At 32.7% G+C, this 17,388-nt stretch overlaps 1 long non-coding RNA gene across 1 annotated transcript; it reads left to right on the top strand.

Annotated features, from left to right (window-relative positions):
* Nucleotides 1-605: 605 nt before the first annotated feature.
* On the top strand, nt 606-15,063 carry LOC127712780 (uncharacterized). Its single transcript, XR_007987314.1, has 2 exons — nt 606-663; nt 13,255-15,063. It is a non-coding gene; the product is annotated as an uncharacterized LOC127712780 (long non-coding RNA).
* Nucleotides 15,064-17,388: the final 2,325 nt, after the last annotated feature.

Raw genomic sequence — 17,388 nt, 5'->3', positions numbered from 1 at the left:
ATAGACAAGAAGTTTTAGATGACTCTCGTCCCTTTTCGTAGGTGTTTGTTTTGTCTCGTTTGTTCGGCAACAACAGTGAAACCAGATCTTTGTCGCATCTCAGAACTGAAATCAGCTAGAATATGGCGAGCAAGAGACCACCTTATCAAAACGGGTTTCTGTCTTGTGATATTTACAATACCACCACATCCTTTGGCGTCCTTAATGACAGTCCAGTCTATCATGTTGCTATGTCATTCCATATCCCCTTGAAAACACTTGATTTTTTTTTTTATTATTCAACAACAAATTGCACTTCAGCTGTTAACAATGTTTTTCACTAGTCCAGCATTCTCGTGAAGCTTCCCTCTTTGTTAGTACCAGAAATCCAGGGTTGTTTTCTGGTAATCATCAATATATTTAAATAACACAAGTTTTAATTACAGCAAAATTATATCATTATCAACAATGAAATAAAAAAAGGAATATCAAGACTTATTTATGTAACACTTTACCATATATCATTTAGCAATTATTTTACGTATTCTTTCCGGTAAATTTTTATATTTCTTCCGTGAACGTATTATTTTTGTAACTACAAATTTTAAATATTTCCTGGTTTGAAACAGAAATTGTCACACCGGCTTTGACTGTTTTAAAAAGGGTGTTATAGCTTTTTCAAAGGTATGTCTGAATCAAAAATTATTTGTAGTTTAGAAAATTAAGAATCTGTAAATATTTCATTTTGTAATCTTCTCTTTTTTAACTGTAAACAGTCCCGTTATTAATCATCACCTGTAGCGGTGAAAAGTAAAACAATTCACAGGAAAACGACTAATCCAAATAAACTTGAATGCATTATTTCTAAGTTCTACTACAACGGAGATCTATGAACATGCACTGATATGTCTGGACTGGGAATAGTATACCAGGGTTGGGGATAACACCCCCCTTTTTATTTAATTCTGTTTTATTTATTTTCTCAATAAAAAATTGTAATATATTTGCTCTCATAAACACAATCTTACTTTTTAGGACAATTTACATGTGCCTACCCCTTTCTCTTATTTTCTTTGTGTTAAAAATCTCCGAACATTTAAAATAAGAAATCGTGCGAAATCATTTGACGACTTCATTGGAAACAAACTTCAAGGAAATGATAAATTATGGATTTTCTTTAGGAATCATAGATGTCCATTGAATCCGTAAATCAGTGGCCCAACTCCTAACCTTGCAGGAAATTCATAGTTTGAATATGAAAAGAGGAGAGGCATTTCTGCCCCCCCCCTCCTAATTTTCCCTTTGCATAGAACAAAATCTGAATATGCTGTATACTATGAAGTAAATTTATTTGTTTTGTTGAATGGAAACTCTTTTGTACAATTTTAAACAAGTGACTTTAATTCAGAAGTGTATATGCTGCATATCAATCGATGTTGGTATTCTTCTTTTGATTTCATTTGACAAGCTGATTATATTTACGGGGAATCTGTGTGTTCAATAGAACAGCCAGTAGTAAAAATAAATCAAATTTGGTAATTGATGAGTTCATTCTATGATAATTCTGTTTTTGTCTTCCTGTTTTCTTCATTATTACTATTTTCCAGAACGTTTTATCTTGAGTTTATAATCATTAATGTATGTGCGGAGAACGGGCAAAAAATGAATAGTTCCAATTCTCAGTGTTTGCATGGGAGGAAATTGTTTACCACTTCATTCTTCATTGGATGCTACCATTATCACTTAACCAACTGCATATTTATTATTCATGGTTAGGTATGGCCGGAATAATAGCATAATAGTAGAGAAAAGCTATTCTTCCGGATAGCCGGAAGAATAGACATTTTTTGCTATTTTTCCGGCTAGTCGGAAGAAAAGCCACTGCCTAAAATAAATGATGAACAATATTATGAAATTGATTATTGATTACAACAATGATGTTTTGTATACACAAAGCTAAATAAATTGTGTCGATATTGAAACATTACAAGCTAAAACTTGTAAATCTGTCTTTCTATAATTTTTTCACTATTTTCACATTTCCCAACCGATTGTTAAAAAATTGTTCTCCTCATAAGTGAAATATCTGTTCACGGCAAATGATTGGTCGATATTTAATTATGACGTAAACATTTTCTTGGTTTCTTCTCAATTTCCTGTTACGACGTCATGAAAAAAGGCGACCATGCCTGATGATGTCACATATAAAGAACACATCTTTCTGCAAATCCTTGAAAAGGAAGGATAAAAATCACTAGAGAAACAGATTCCACCACTATAACTCGTGTAATACGATATTACTACACTCTCAACAGTTAAATTTTATTTTTTTTAAAAACTCGGCAAGCCTCGGGCTTTGAATATTAAAATTTAACTTTCTCGAGTGGAGAAATATCGTAACACATTTGTTGCAGTGGTGGAATCTATATTTCTGCATCCAGTTTTAACTATGCCAGCCATGTTTTGATGTGTATAAAGATGTACCTTTCCTGAAACTCTCAGGTGTTTTTATCGTCAGCTGTTTTTACAATGCTAAATACAATTCTGTCAACTTGCTCGTGAGTAAAGCTTACTTTTCCTATGTATCTTTACACATCGCACACTAAACCGATTCAAATCAAGATTTGCTTTGGAAACAAAATACATTTATTTTCAGCTAGCAATAAGGAGACCAAATTCGGATAGTCTTTTTATAAATAATCGCTAACGTTTTAAAATGAAATATCTAAATCAATGCTCACCGGAAAGAAATGTATATTAAAATACCTTAAAAAAACTGCTGCCAAAAAGCTAGCCCAATCTCATATTTTTCATTGTACAATAATAGAGAGTCGGGTTAGGGGTAGGGGGGGGGGTCATTAATTTCAGTATTCTTCAAATGTTTAGAGCATTGTTCTTTATCCTTGAAAAAGTATAGCAAAAAACAACAAACTCCAAGGTAATTTCAAAAAGGGGGCAGTCCTTACAAACTGACAAAATCTAAAATAAAACACATTTATGAACACAATTTACTTATTTCAAAATAACGCCTTTTCTGAAAATTTCACTTGAAAATGATGTTACTATTAAATGTTCCGGTAATTAGGTTATTTCTTTATTTTGTACATTGTTTATTACTTTATTCAGTATTGTAATACCCAATTCTTTATTTTTCACAGTTATTCTGTTTACTCTTGCATCCCATTGTTATCTGGTCTGCTCTATACTTATGTATCTTTACACCTAAGTCTATACGTTAGCTTGTTATAACAATAATAACTCAACTACAAACATAAGTTTATTGACTAGCTCCCTGTTTGTATAGAAACACATTTTTTCATTTTATTATGTAACGGATGGCAATCTCTAATTCCAATGTCCTCTTCAGCTTCCTTTACCAACTTCTCTATGTTTAGACCTGTTCCAAATATAAAAACACATCAATAAAATATCATTTTAAATGAAATCAGAGTTTATTTTTCTAAATAAACCGTTATTACCTCTCCCTTTAATACAAGTAGCCGAAATGTCGTCTGTCGAATATTTTGTATTGCTAATACCATGTATAAAGCGTTTGAAATTCTCGTTTGTTTACTTAAAAACACCAAGAACGGTACAGACTTTTAAAGTTCCGTTTGCTTTGTCTTCAAAAATTGTTCTAACCCAGTTGTTTTCTCCTTTATCATGTTTATAATTTTGTTGTAAAGCATCCGCTTCATCTGTACCATAAAATCAAAATTTGGAATATATCTTGAACATTTAGATTGAAGTAAATCTAGTCTACCCAGTCATCGCATTCAGAGTATCCACTAAGATTGTCTGCCACTTCACTGGTCTTTTGGTATCGAATGTGTCGTTATTGGAACATTATTTTCAAAGCATAATGCGTTCAGTTCACAAGCTATATTTGTAGATTTGTTTTTCTAATTCCATTTTGTACTATGCTAGTTACATTTTTATTATTTGTTTTGATTTGCAACGCCTAGTTTTAAACAAAGACAGAGAACTTTTAACTGTTTTATTATTTGCTTAGAGTTCACGTCATCTAGAACTCTTAATCTTTTCGTGATCTGACAAACTGCCTACTACAGTGTTAAACCTATGTAAGGGTTTTATCAAACTACAGTTCATCTAAACATCGCTCGAGTCACAGACCAAATCAACACAATGCTATTATCAGCGCGGACTGCAATCCCCGAAACATATCTCTGAGGCGTCTGTATATGCCTTACGATCATGTTAATCTTTCTCATGCATATATAAACACTTCTCATTCAATTCACCTACTACAATCAACCAACATCTAAGCTATACATCATCAGAAGCTCTAAGATCAATGCAATGATATCGTTCCCTTGTCCTTAATGTTACAAGACTTCAGAAAACAAACAAACGAAAAACATTCAAATTATTTGTCCAACAATACAAGTAAATAGTTCTGCTTTATATAAAGTTTTACATTTACCAACACCGTCAAGTATTTTTAATACTTAGTAACAACCAGTAAACTCGCTCTTGGGTAATCTTAACTTTGCCTGGATACATATCCCACACTAAACCTATACAAATCAAATTTTGTAGCAGATCCCAAATGGCAATTAACATGTATTCTCATTTGGTCTCTCTATCAATATCCCAACTGAAACCTAATTATATTTGCTTGTGCTCCTCCGTTAATCATGTAAATCCAATACAAAAAAAATTAAGATTCCCTTTTCAAATGATTCTCTTGCCACTGGTACATCTTCAAATTCAAATTGAAATAGATGTATACATTCGTTAATGTGTCTCCAATTTAACCATAATATTGGCTTTTGTGATCTATTAAAAGCTATAGTAAGGAATTAATAATGTATGGTTTATTCACCTGTGAAATACAACATTTCTTATTGTTTAGAAATCTTGCTTTCTATGAAATCCCAATCTTTCCTCAAAAATTTGTTATAACCCAAAAATAAATTATCGGGCAGTTTTTTTAAAAGGTATTATCGTAAACCTCTGTCTATTACCTTTACTATATAAGCAGTCGCCCAGCTTGTTTCCTTTTCTGTACTGCTGTTGTCAAATTTCCTACAGGTGTTATCAATGTACTGGTTGTGTTTAAATGTCTTGACAATTAATCTACACCACATTCCTCTCACAAAACATGTACATATACTATCATTACAGTTGTTTAGTAAAATAGTTTGTTTAAGTGCGTAGTTTGGCAGTGTTAAATTTTCATCAATTCAAGAAAATCACACATCAAAAATTACTATTAACATCATAATCTTCTTCCCGTCTTTCAAATCATCGACCTGTAGGTTTGAAGTATATTCTTGGACAACTCTCCAACCGTGTTTAAACAAATCTGTCATTTTTCACAAGCTTTTAAAGATAACTTAAAAGTTATATACCTCCATTTATCTTCTGATTATCGTGAGCTGAATTTTGATCTAAAGCTTCTAAAAATGATTCTGGTTTTTTTTACGGTCAAATTCAATTGCCTAATGAACTGATCTATTCAGCTGGAAAGCATATACTATAGAATTAAGTACTAACCAATTTAAAATATAGCCACAAATCAGGTAATTTTATAATAGATGTATTGAGATGAAGAGATCATTACGCCTTAGCAAAGATAATTAAGCAGTCGGTCTGCATATTTAGAAAACATTGTTTTAAGTTTCTAGTAAAAACAACACTATGGTTAATCTATCAAAATAAAGAAATATGTGGCTTTAGATAGTCCAGCGGCAAAGACATCCTAGGAGAAAGCAACTATTGCTAAGTAGAAGGCAACAATTGGTATCGACGGTACAACAAACTAGATATTATCCTCATAACCAGTCATTAAGTGTTTTATTATACCAAAAAACATAACATTCGAAGAAATCCAAATACTTCGTCTTGAGTAAAAATAGTCACATATATATATTCGTGTAGATTGTTTTCTTTGTCTTAAACATTGGTTCTGTTTGTAATTTATTAATTTGAAACCAGACTTAAAGAATTACGATGACAGACACTAACAGTTATCTGCTGTGACAGTGTTTTACTTTACCATGAGAAAAAGTCCAAGCAACGCGAATAGTTAATGACGTCATTGTCGTCCAATTAAAAAAGTAGAATGAATAGTCCCGGAAATATGGTTGCAATACAATTTAGCAGGTTAATAGTCTTTGAAACTAATGAATAGTGGTTAAAAATCTCATACCCTTATTTAATGGCCACGAGAACAACTGCAAATACATTGTCCCCATAGATCCGAACTATTACCCTACGCGAAGAGGAGGGAAACAGTTGCTGTCGAGTGGTACAATAAACCTATACTTGCTATTGCCCGAATAGCCACTAAATAAGTCTTTTATCATACAGAAAGAAACTGGTATGTACTATGAGACTATATATTTTGTTTTTATACTGCAACTCTTATAACTGTTCCAAATCAAATATTTTGGGTTAACCTAATATTTTTATCCTCGCAACAATATTGTCGGGCCAAATAGTTTTACACTTACTCTGTCATTAAGTCATTCCGCAACGAACAGTTAAAAGGACTTTTTTCTAAAACGACTTCACATATTTAGCTGATTTTTAATATGTTAGTCTACTATGATGAGTTACAGATCGCGTATACGTTTAGTTGCGCACTGCTGATTTTTGTCGAAATAACGGGCTTTGGACTCTGCAATTTTGTGAAAATAACAGTTATACGGACTTTTTTTCTAAACGCCTTCTCATATTACGCTGATTTTCAATATGTGAGTCTACTATAATGAGTTACAGATAAAGTTTTCGTTTGGTTCCACTTAATGGATTTTTGCTGACATTAGGGGCTTTGGACTTTGAAAATTTCGCGAAAATACAGTTATACAGACTTTCATTCTCAAATTTTCACTCCAAAAAAGGCTCTGATCATTTTTTTTGCGAATGGGGTCATTCGTGTCGTTCCGACACATCCAGTTTAATTTAAAGTATACGACGTATAAATTCCGTGAGGCTATATTCCAAGCCCGTAGCGTAATGGAGGCAATAGCGCGAATGCCTCACTTTTGAAAGGACGATCATCTTTGTTTCTGCAAAATTTTACATTTTTAATTATTAATATGTGAAGTTCAAACAATAAAGTATTTAACGTATATGTGTGCAATACGTGAACCTGCATAGCTGTTTTAAATTTTTAAAGTGATTTATGGCTCAATTGATTGTAGGAAATGAAGACGTTTAACGGAATAATTTTTCTTTTTACGGCAGTTTGAAAATCATTGTTCAAAATCCTTTCATGCATATATAACCGGGAGTTTTTCCGGCTATAAATAACCAAAAGACGGAATACCAATACTGTAAACTTTATTAGCAAGGTCCGGACAGTACCAGACCAAAAACCTGAACTGACTTCAAAATAACATTCAAAAGTATATATAAAACAGTATCTACAGAAAAGGATTAGTGTCCAACAGATTAACTTGATATCGTCAAGTTGGTTTCCAGTACGACAAACATATATTTATCAATAGAATTAATTAGTCACACAGAAATATGAAAAGTTGGATAGACGGGTTTACAATTTGTAACTATAGCACTTAAAATATATTGTCTGAATTTGATTTACTTCTAATCCCCATTTGTTCAAATCTTCCGAGTTATATATTCTTATTTTTTTTTATCCGAAGCTGAAAGCGATTTAAAAACCAATTAAACCTCACGTTTTGTTTTTGACAATTATATTCAGGAAACGTTTCATCTCAAATTATTAATTACACAGGCAATTACAACCTTGCTTTTATATCTATAGAACCATTTTGCAAATGTTTTACTTAAAACAACTTGTTTGTTCGGACAAATTCGCCTTTCCTTTAAAAAAAATCAACAAAAGACAATGAAAGGGTTATTGTTAGAAGATTGCCTGAAGACTAAAGGAAACAGAATTTGAAAAGGCCCAGTTACTGAGAAATTGATTAAACAATATTTTTGAGACGATCGTCTATACGAGTAAATTTAAGTATTGATTTTAATGATTTTTTTACTATGGTGTCCCTTTTTGCGCTTATGAATACAGCTCGTTTATGTATATATACTCACAGAGAAGCTGTAGCGACATAGGGATCACTTGTGTCGCCAGGTCATTTTTGCTAATCCGCAACTCCTTGAAAACGAATGATCGAAATTCCAACAAATTTGAACAGTGTTGTGCTATTGCTATTTTATCTTTGAATAAGAGTGATTTGTTATGACTTATCATACCAAACCAAAAGCATGGGCTGTGATTGAGATGACAGGCGACACACATCTTCCTTGGAATACTCAAATATTTTGTCAAGAAAACTTAACACCATTATCTCTACATAATTTAATTAATAAGACAATCGCTTATTTATTCTCGCAAACTTCAAACTGTTAGTTATTAATAAAAATTTTATATGCGAAACCTCTGAGGGCTTTTTCCAAACTTAAATATTTTATCACATTAACCAGAAGGTTAAAATTGATATAAAGTAATCGCCTCGACGCTATAGAATATGAATCAGTATCTGCATGTAAGAATCGTATCACACATATATCTTTGGCCTTGTTTTAAGAACTGAAACGCATAGTCATGAACCAACAGTTTCGAAGAAATGATCCCATTCTTGCATTTTACACTCCTCAAGGATGCCTAAAAATTTAAATATTCAGAGTTAACCCAGTTAACTGAAATTGTTGATCAGATTCAGTATGTCTTTATTTACTTTATTTTCTTAAAAGGACAAGTTAAAACTGGATAAAATAAATAGTTCTTGTTAAAAGAGAAGACAGTACTCATGCGAGATGTAGGAAGTCTTTAGGAGACAGAGAGCTTGCTAACAGAGTTTCAAAGCATGGAGTTTTTATATTTTTGAAACTGCTTCTTGTCGGTGAACAGTGATCAGTCGTCTATGACATATCTTATTTTGTTTAAATCGTCTGCAAACCTTGGAACGATCTGCAATAGCTGGCGATAGACCTTTGGGCTTGCTATGCTCAATGTTCATAGTAATGACTTTGAAATTGACAGAAAAAAATAGGCATTTGAAATTTCATAGTTATGGTCCCCGTACAATCAGGAGGTTTTTGGTGAATAGAGATTTACTTCCAGGTTGACTCTTGATAGTTTGTATAACAATTTCTTCTAACTAAAAGTTAGTAAAAAGTAAAATCACAAAAATACTGAACTCCGAGGAAAATTCAAAAAGGAAAGTCCCCAATCAAATGGCAAAATCAAAAAAACAAACACATCAAACGAATGGATAACAACTGTCATATTCCTGACTTGGTACAGGCATTTTCGTATGTAGAAAATGGTGGATTGAACCTGGTTTTATAGCTAGCTAAACCTCTCACTTGTATGAAAGAGGGACGAAAGATACCAGAGGGACAGTCAAACTCATAGATCGAAAACAAACTGACAACGCCATGGCCAAAAATAAAAAAAAACAAACAGACAAATAATAGTACAGATGGCACAACATAGAAAACTAAAGACTAAGCAACACGAACCCCACCAAAAACTAGGGGTGATCTCAGGTGCTCCGGAAGGGTAAGCAGATCCTGCTCCACATGTGGCACCCGTCGTGTTGCTTATGTTATTACAAATCCGGTAAATAGTCTAATTCGGTAAGTCACATTCGTGAAAAGGGAAGGGTATTGTAGTTACGACATAAGGAACAAATCCTATATCATCTGTGAAACGGTTATTCCATAACGGTCAACCAACTCGTGATGGCGTCCATAAAATTTACGAAGGGATGATTTCAACTTCACCATTTGGAACTCTTGGCTTAATAGCTTCCTTGTGAGCAGCAATCCTCTATCAAGGAAATCATGATAGGAAACACAAGCCCGGGAATATCGTATCAATTGGGAGATATATACTCCGTATGCAGGCGCTGCTGGAATGTTGCTACATAGAAATGGAAAGTTCACAATTGGGAAGCTGAAACCATCTCTTTTGTCGTAAAGTTTTGTTTTCAACCGACTCTCATTGTCAATTTCTAGATGTAAGTCAAGATATGAGGCAGACTTAACTGTATCTGTAGTATCCTTTATCTCTAGTTCGATGGGATAGATTCGTTCAACATAGTCACCAAATTTTGTATTATTTAGTGAGAGAACATCATCTTTATAGCGGAACGTAGAGTTAAAGGATATTGCTAACTTCTTATCTTTCTTCCTAAGAAGTTCCTGTATGAAGTCAGCCTCATAATAATAAAGAAACAAGTCGGCAAGAAGAGGGGCACAATTGGTTCATATTGGAATTCCGACAGTCTGTTGAAAAACACGTCCTCCAAACGTAACAATTATGTTGTCAATCAAGAAATCAAGCATCTTGATAATGTCAGTTTCAGAGAATTTTTTGTTTAAGTCAGAGTGATTCTTTACAAAGTAGGATTTATCCCTCCCCAAGACAAGATACTTGTATCTACGTTCGCCATTCTTTTTAATGAAACAAAGTAATACCAACTCTTTCAATTTGTCTTTTAGTTTGGAATGGGGAATACTTGTGTAAAGTGTAGAAAAGTCAAATGTTTTAATACTATTGCAAGATGAGAGAGTCTTAGATCGTATGTACTCTAAAAGATCTTTGGAATTTTTTAGTATCCACATCTGATTCACGCCACCTCTAGAATAGGCAGTTTCACAATAACTTTGGAGCCCGGCTTTGATTGCTGATAAAATAGATGTTAATAATTTAGAAAGAGGTTTCGTGGAGCACTCGGTATGACAGTCGCATCAAATTCCATTATATTGACAACGATGCGTGAACAAAACAAACAGACACAATAGGTCAAAAAGTCAAAAATAGGGGTACAGCAGTCAACATTGTGTTATAATCTTAATCACTATAAAAACAAACAAATGTAACGAAGAAGCACAAAAAGGCATACATCAAATTTAACATCCTCATTTTGCTTATATTATACGATTTTATTTATCTATGTAAAATCCACCTATAAAGGATGGAAGGTTTTAAGTACTGGCGTAAAATCGCGCGTTTGAAATTCGCACAGGTAGACATAAAATAATTTTGTCTTTCAAAGTATGACAGGATACATAAATACAGAGTAACAGAGAATGGATATAACAAAAAACAGACTAACAGTAAAAGTAATATTAATAAATAAAATAAAATAATTGTGTGGTACAAAGTATGACGATATACATAAGTACAGAGTCACGTCAAATGTATATCACAAAAAAACATACTCAACAGTAAAAGTAATATTAATAAATAAAATAATTTTGTCGTTCAAAGTATGATGGGATACATAAGCACAGAGTCACGTCAAATGGATATCTCAAAAAAACAGACTTAACAGTAAAAGTTATATTAATAAAGATAAATAAAATAATACTTTAACACGTTATTAAGATGATAAACAACGTCAGTACGCAAAATCTATACTTCAAGACCATCGTGTATTATTTGTGAAGTTGATACGGAATATTTATCAACAAGTTCTTGGTACCTTTCGATGAACTTTTTTGGAAAAATCAACACATAATTTCTCTTATTTCTTGTTATAAATACATTATCTATTTCCTTAGTCTCCTGTCCAGAAAACGCAAGTTTACAGTTCAATATAACGGAGGGAAAATCGTCCTGCTGCGGGCACATCCCCAGACCCCCTTTACCTCATCTCATTTAGTAGTGCGCTACGGCCGCGTATTCTTAATCGACGTCATAATATTTTGACTGCGCAAATAGTACAGTTGCAGTATAAACAATCATTCGGAAGTCTCAGGAGAAGAGTCAAATCAAACGATACAGAAAGTACGGGAAAATGTTTGCTTCCAGTAAAAAGGTTATATCCAATAAACAATTGTGAAACTATCAACCGGTAAATAGTCTTTTTAAAGAAATTTCGTTAAAATTGTAAATTTAAAATTATTCGTCTACAATTTTATAAAGAAAATGCATACTAAGATATAATAATTGAAACTATTGACTGGAAAATATCCTCTGAAAGGATTATGGAATGAAATAGCACACAATTTTATTTGTTTGTATATAGAAAAAAAATATACTGAGATATGATAATTCATAATAGTACATGTTTTGAAACATTGCTTTACTTCAGATTAAAGATTAAAGCTAAAGCAAATATATAGGTAGCATATTTCCTTCAGACGTTATCGCAGTGCTTAAATTCGTGAATAAAGGAATCATGTTCCGTTAAATTAGAAAGTTTTACGAAAATTGATCGCCATCATCATGGTTTTATGGTTGTTTTTTTTTTTACACATCGTCCGAGACAGATATGTTCCTTCATACATTTAATTGTTTATAACATGTTTAAGGAAAACGAGCAATTTTATAGAGCAGCTCCAATGTTTTTGCTCTCAATTCTCGGGCCAAAATGGCTTAAAACAGCATAAAATGTTTAATAGTATTCATTGTCGCCTTTTCCTTCCATTGTTTGCTAAAAATGTACCCGCGAGAAATATGACTATATAACGTCGAGTATACACACAGCTTTTATTTTAATAAAAATGAAATTATACATCTTTAATTTAATTCAGGAATTCAATTGAGTGATTATATACTACAGTATTAATCAGATGCTATGAATAGACAATCTTTATCTCATTTCTTTTTTTAAAGAACGTGTTTATTTGTTAAACCAACTCATTAATCGTACAAATTAATTCTGAATGAAGCCATTTTTGAAATCTTTCAGTGGACTATTAAAACTTTCAGATGTATTACGAAAGCAACTGCGATTTTTTTTCAAAATGTCTCAGTAAAAACTGAAGCCACCAATATGTGTGCGTGAACCCCTCAATCTACAAATGTATAACTTAACTTCAAACAGTATTATAAAAAAAACTAATTCTCCGGTTGGAACTTTCAATTTACAGAGTATTCCATACTATTTATTAAATTTGGTTTTTTTTTACGATAACATGTGGTTCCTGAGACCAATAACAAGTTTTCAAAACTGTTTTAAGCATTTTTTTATATATTATAACGTTTTTGTTTTGTTTACAGGGATATTGCAAATAATTCAGAGTTACAAAATGTACCATTATTGGTCTTAAAGGAATGTAATAACAAAAGTCTTGGTTTTATCCAGTTTACATAAATGTGCTATATTGAATTCAAGCCGCAATATAGATTTATCATGTCAAAACGATTTCCATGTATGTACCCTATTAACTAGCAACATAACCATTTCCTTTTTAAATCTATCAATGATAGAACGTAAAAACTCTAATCATTTTATGTTTTGTATATTTTCTAAGCTCAGTAAGAAAACATCAACCAACAAAGACAAAATGTTGTTTCAATTTTAGGACAATACAAGTATAGAAACGATGGGTCGAGCAAAAATAAAGCTGCGTCAAGTTACTCTAGCAAGGCTAAACACATTTGTTATTCCAGAAGGGATGAAAGTTACAGGTTGGTCAAGTATAGGTGAGGATTTCTGTGTAGTTGATAGCCATAATAGACGTGTAGTTTTACTAAACGAAGAAGGCGTATATTTGAAAGACATTGTTAAATTCAACAACAATCCGTTAGATGTCTGTTACGTTGAAAGATCCATAGTTGCTGTCACAATTCCCAACGATCACATGGTGGCCTTTGTTGATACAAACGAATGTAAAATAGTCGAATCAGTTGTATATAGACCAAAGTGCTATTACATTAAGTGCTATCGTCGTATTTTGTTTATCGGCTGTCCAAATCTTAGTAGAATTATCATTGCAGATCTTCATGGTCGTGAAATAGGATCTCTGAATATTCCAGGTCAAAGATTTGCAGTTGACTCTAATAACATTTACATCGCAAATGAAAACGAAGATCTTGTTTTATGTTATGATATTTATGGAAATCAGAAGTGGATTGCTCCAGATATCGTTCGGGATCCTATAGGAATAGCAGTTTCTTATGAGTATGTGGCTGTATTAAGTAAACACAATGCTGTTCATATATTTTCACATAATGGATACGAAAACAGAATTGTATTAAATGCAGAGCATGGCCTCGACGATCCTTGTTTTTTTTATGGGAATTTGTTCACGCTTATAGTTGTTTGCAATAAGCCAAATACTCAGGCTATTGTTTATGATGAACTGCTGTGGTTATAGTGTAGAAGAGTTGGATTCTAGTTTTACTTTTAAACTGAATTAGGAAGTAAGAATACACGTATATGTTCCTTTCTTTAAGATAGAATATTGCACTTACTTTTTTTTCATTTGTCAATATATAGAAAGATAAGATGTGGTATGATTGACAATGAGACAACTCTCCACAAAAGACCAAAGTCAGTAAATATTACATGACATTTCCTCCCGGATGTTCGCGTTGTAAACTGGAGGTACAAGAGCCATAACCATTTTATGTCCCTTTTAGCCAATGGTCAGTCTCATAATAACATAATATCTCGAGTCATACCCAGGTTCAAATCGATGTTGTCTCACTACATTGTGCACAGGGTATAAATAAAGCGAGTGATGAGTTTTTAACTCAGTTGCAGCTTGAGCCGACCTGAAGACATGTCATTCTATTCCTACGTATTTACTTTAATTCCACCAGGTTTACACAGGCGGATGACCTTCCAGATAGTCACCTGGTCATATTCTTTACGAGGTATGTTCATTAGTTAATAAATTAAAGGGACCAATTTCACGACACATAAGGATCACTACTCCTTTCATTTTATGCCAATTTAACACAACGCGACGCTTTTTCAATCCATTTCTCTTTTAAGGTATATGTTGGATGGACTTTGTACTTTAATAGATTTATTATACTGTTATAGGCATGTTCTGAAAATAGATTGTTGTTGAGTTTACTATTTTTATTTTGTCAATTTAATGGTGAGTTTAATATTTTTATTTTGTCAATTCAATATTCTGTTATTTGAAAATACCTAAGTTTAGTCTAAGCCATTTCAGCATGTACAGCAAGTGAATCTTACATGATCAAGTTCTGGAAGAAATACTAGCCATTAAACGCCAAAAAAAATGGCACTTTAGCAACTCCGATCTGTAACAAATGGTGCCGCATGAAAAAGATACACTTACGCTTGTATTTGTTTGAATACTATATTATTTTGTTTTTTTGAGAAAACAAAAAATAAATTTTTGTACATTTTTGTTGATCATTTTTGTGACAATAGCTTACTGTCAAGATGATGATCGCTTCTCACGTAGTAGTTACTGTGATATAGATGTGGAAAGTTTGTGTTCAGAGGAAAACCTGTACGGGTCTTTTTTTATTTACCCGTTAATTCCCTAATCCAAAAAGAACTGTGCTGGAAACCCTTATACTGAGCTTACAGAATGAACAACAAGAGTGGTTAAGGAAGACAGTTCTGATACTGATTCAAAAAGCACATAGACAATTTGATGAACAACTATGATACAGGTTACCATACTTAAAAGAACAAAAGAGGCCCAACGTTAGTTTTTCTGATGAGAGATTTTGATTACTTAGTTTTCTATGGAAGAGTTAGTTAGACCTAGGGTTCAACATGTTCAAGGAAATAAAGCAGATAAAGTTTCTGACTTGAAACAAATAAGGGAAGTGTATACACAAAACGTGATGCCACCTGAACCGTATTGGGACATGTCAGTGCGTTCATTGGTTTCCCTCAAACTATCAGTACACCTTTACTTATACTAGATGCCTCAATTTCAAGAGACAATATTACAAGGGGTTTGAGTAATTTACCTGTAGCAAGTACTCCTACTTACAAAGACCATTTATCTTAGAATCTTTAACGAAGTTCTTGGTATACACCACATCCGGAGCCACAAAAAACATATATTAGACCTCCTTATAACTATAACAGTAATCAAAGGAGACTATTGATGAATTTGTATATTCGTTACCTAACGCAAGACCTTCCTACCTATCAGACCCATTTCATACTAACATGTATAATGATTTTGAACAGAATCCTTTTTTTAGTTTTTGATAACCCTGTACATGCTGTAGGACATTTATGGCAAGCCATGAATAAGCATGTACAGTCAATGGATAGTCCGATGAAATTCGCCATGAATAATCCTGTACAGGCTACCAATTACCCAATGAATTCTGCCACAAGTAATCCTGTACAGGCATGAACCATTTACTAAATGAATTTGGCCACAAGTAATAATGTACAGGCAATAACTTATCCAATGAACGTAGTCGTGAATAATACTGTACAAAAAAAGTAACAGAACAAAAAAACCGAACTCCAAGGAAAATTCAAAACGGAAAGTCCAAACGAATGGAAAATAACTGTCAAATTCCTGACTTGGACAATAGACAATGATTAATTTAATGGAACCGGTTATAAATCATCACATAGTACAGTCGAACCTCGATGTATCGAACTCTCGGTTGTGTCGAAAACTTGGATGAGTCGAAGTATTGACTCGTCCCTGTAAAATTTTCGCTTGCTCAATGCAGTATAACCTCTGACTAGTCGACCTGGATTGATTCGTATAAATCAAAACATGAACTGGCACCAAAATATTTATCCAATCTTATTGTGCCTACAAATAGTAAACAATCGTACAATACTCGACTTTCATCATCGGATAATTTTATTGTCCCTTAATCAAATACAAAATTATACAAATCAGGTTTTTCTTTTAGTGGTCCAAAAGTGTGGAATTCACTATCCAGTGAAATTAAAAAATCAAAAAGTATATCTGCATTCAAATACTCTTACAAGTCATTATATTTTTTAAAGTGTGAAATTTATAAGTTAAGCCACAATGTATACTATAGGTGATTTTGTTGTTGTTGTTGTTATATTTTGTTTCTATACATCTATTGTTTACATGTGTGTAATAGTAGATTAGTTATGTTTTATTCATGTAGTTGATATTGTATGTAGAGAGCCTTATTGAAAATTTGTTTAATCCAAATGAGTTACTCTCTTTAAATAAAGATATTATTATTATTATTATTATTATTATTATAAGGTTGCACAAAAAGGGACATTTAAGCAGTTTCCGTTAATTCTTTTTTATATTATTTCTTTATTGAAAAAAAAATGCTTGCGTTTTATGGATGATTTTTTTAGGAAATAAATATGTGCATTATATTTTATTTTAATACACAGGCAAACTTGCCCAAGATGATCTAAAAACTAAATAGAGTTCCAATATCCCTGGCACATAGTTCATCTATCAAAGGTTATATAGTACAAGGGCATAACTATTTTAAGAAAGGCAATCAGCACCCGTTTTAGAACTTGTCCGAGAAATTGCTGATATCAACCTGTAGTGTAAGTTTTATAAAATTCTGGAAAGAATTGTCCCCATGAGAGCGCTAACAAGACTGGACGGATGGACAAACGGGTGCACAGTATTTCTATGTCCCCGCAAAGTGTGGTGCGGGGGACAAAAATGCTTAAATCTAGAAAAAGACCATTATGTCTTATAAAATCAGTTAATAAAGATGGGCTGATTACCATGTTACTA

This window comes from Mytilus californianus, unplaced genomic scaffold (assembly GCF_021869535.1).
Source record: "Mytilus californianus isolate M0D057914Y unplaced genomic scaffold, xbMytCali1.0.p SCAF_8, whole genome shotgun sequence".
Taxonomy (NCBI): Eukaryota; Metazoa; Mollusca; class Bivalvia; order Mytilida; family Mytilidae; genus Mytilus; species Mytilus californianus.
This window is presented reverse-complemented; position numbering and strand designations above follow the sequence as displayed.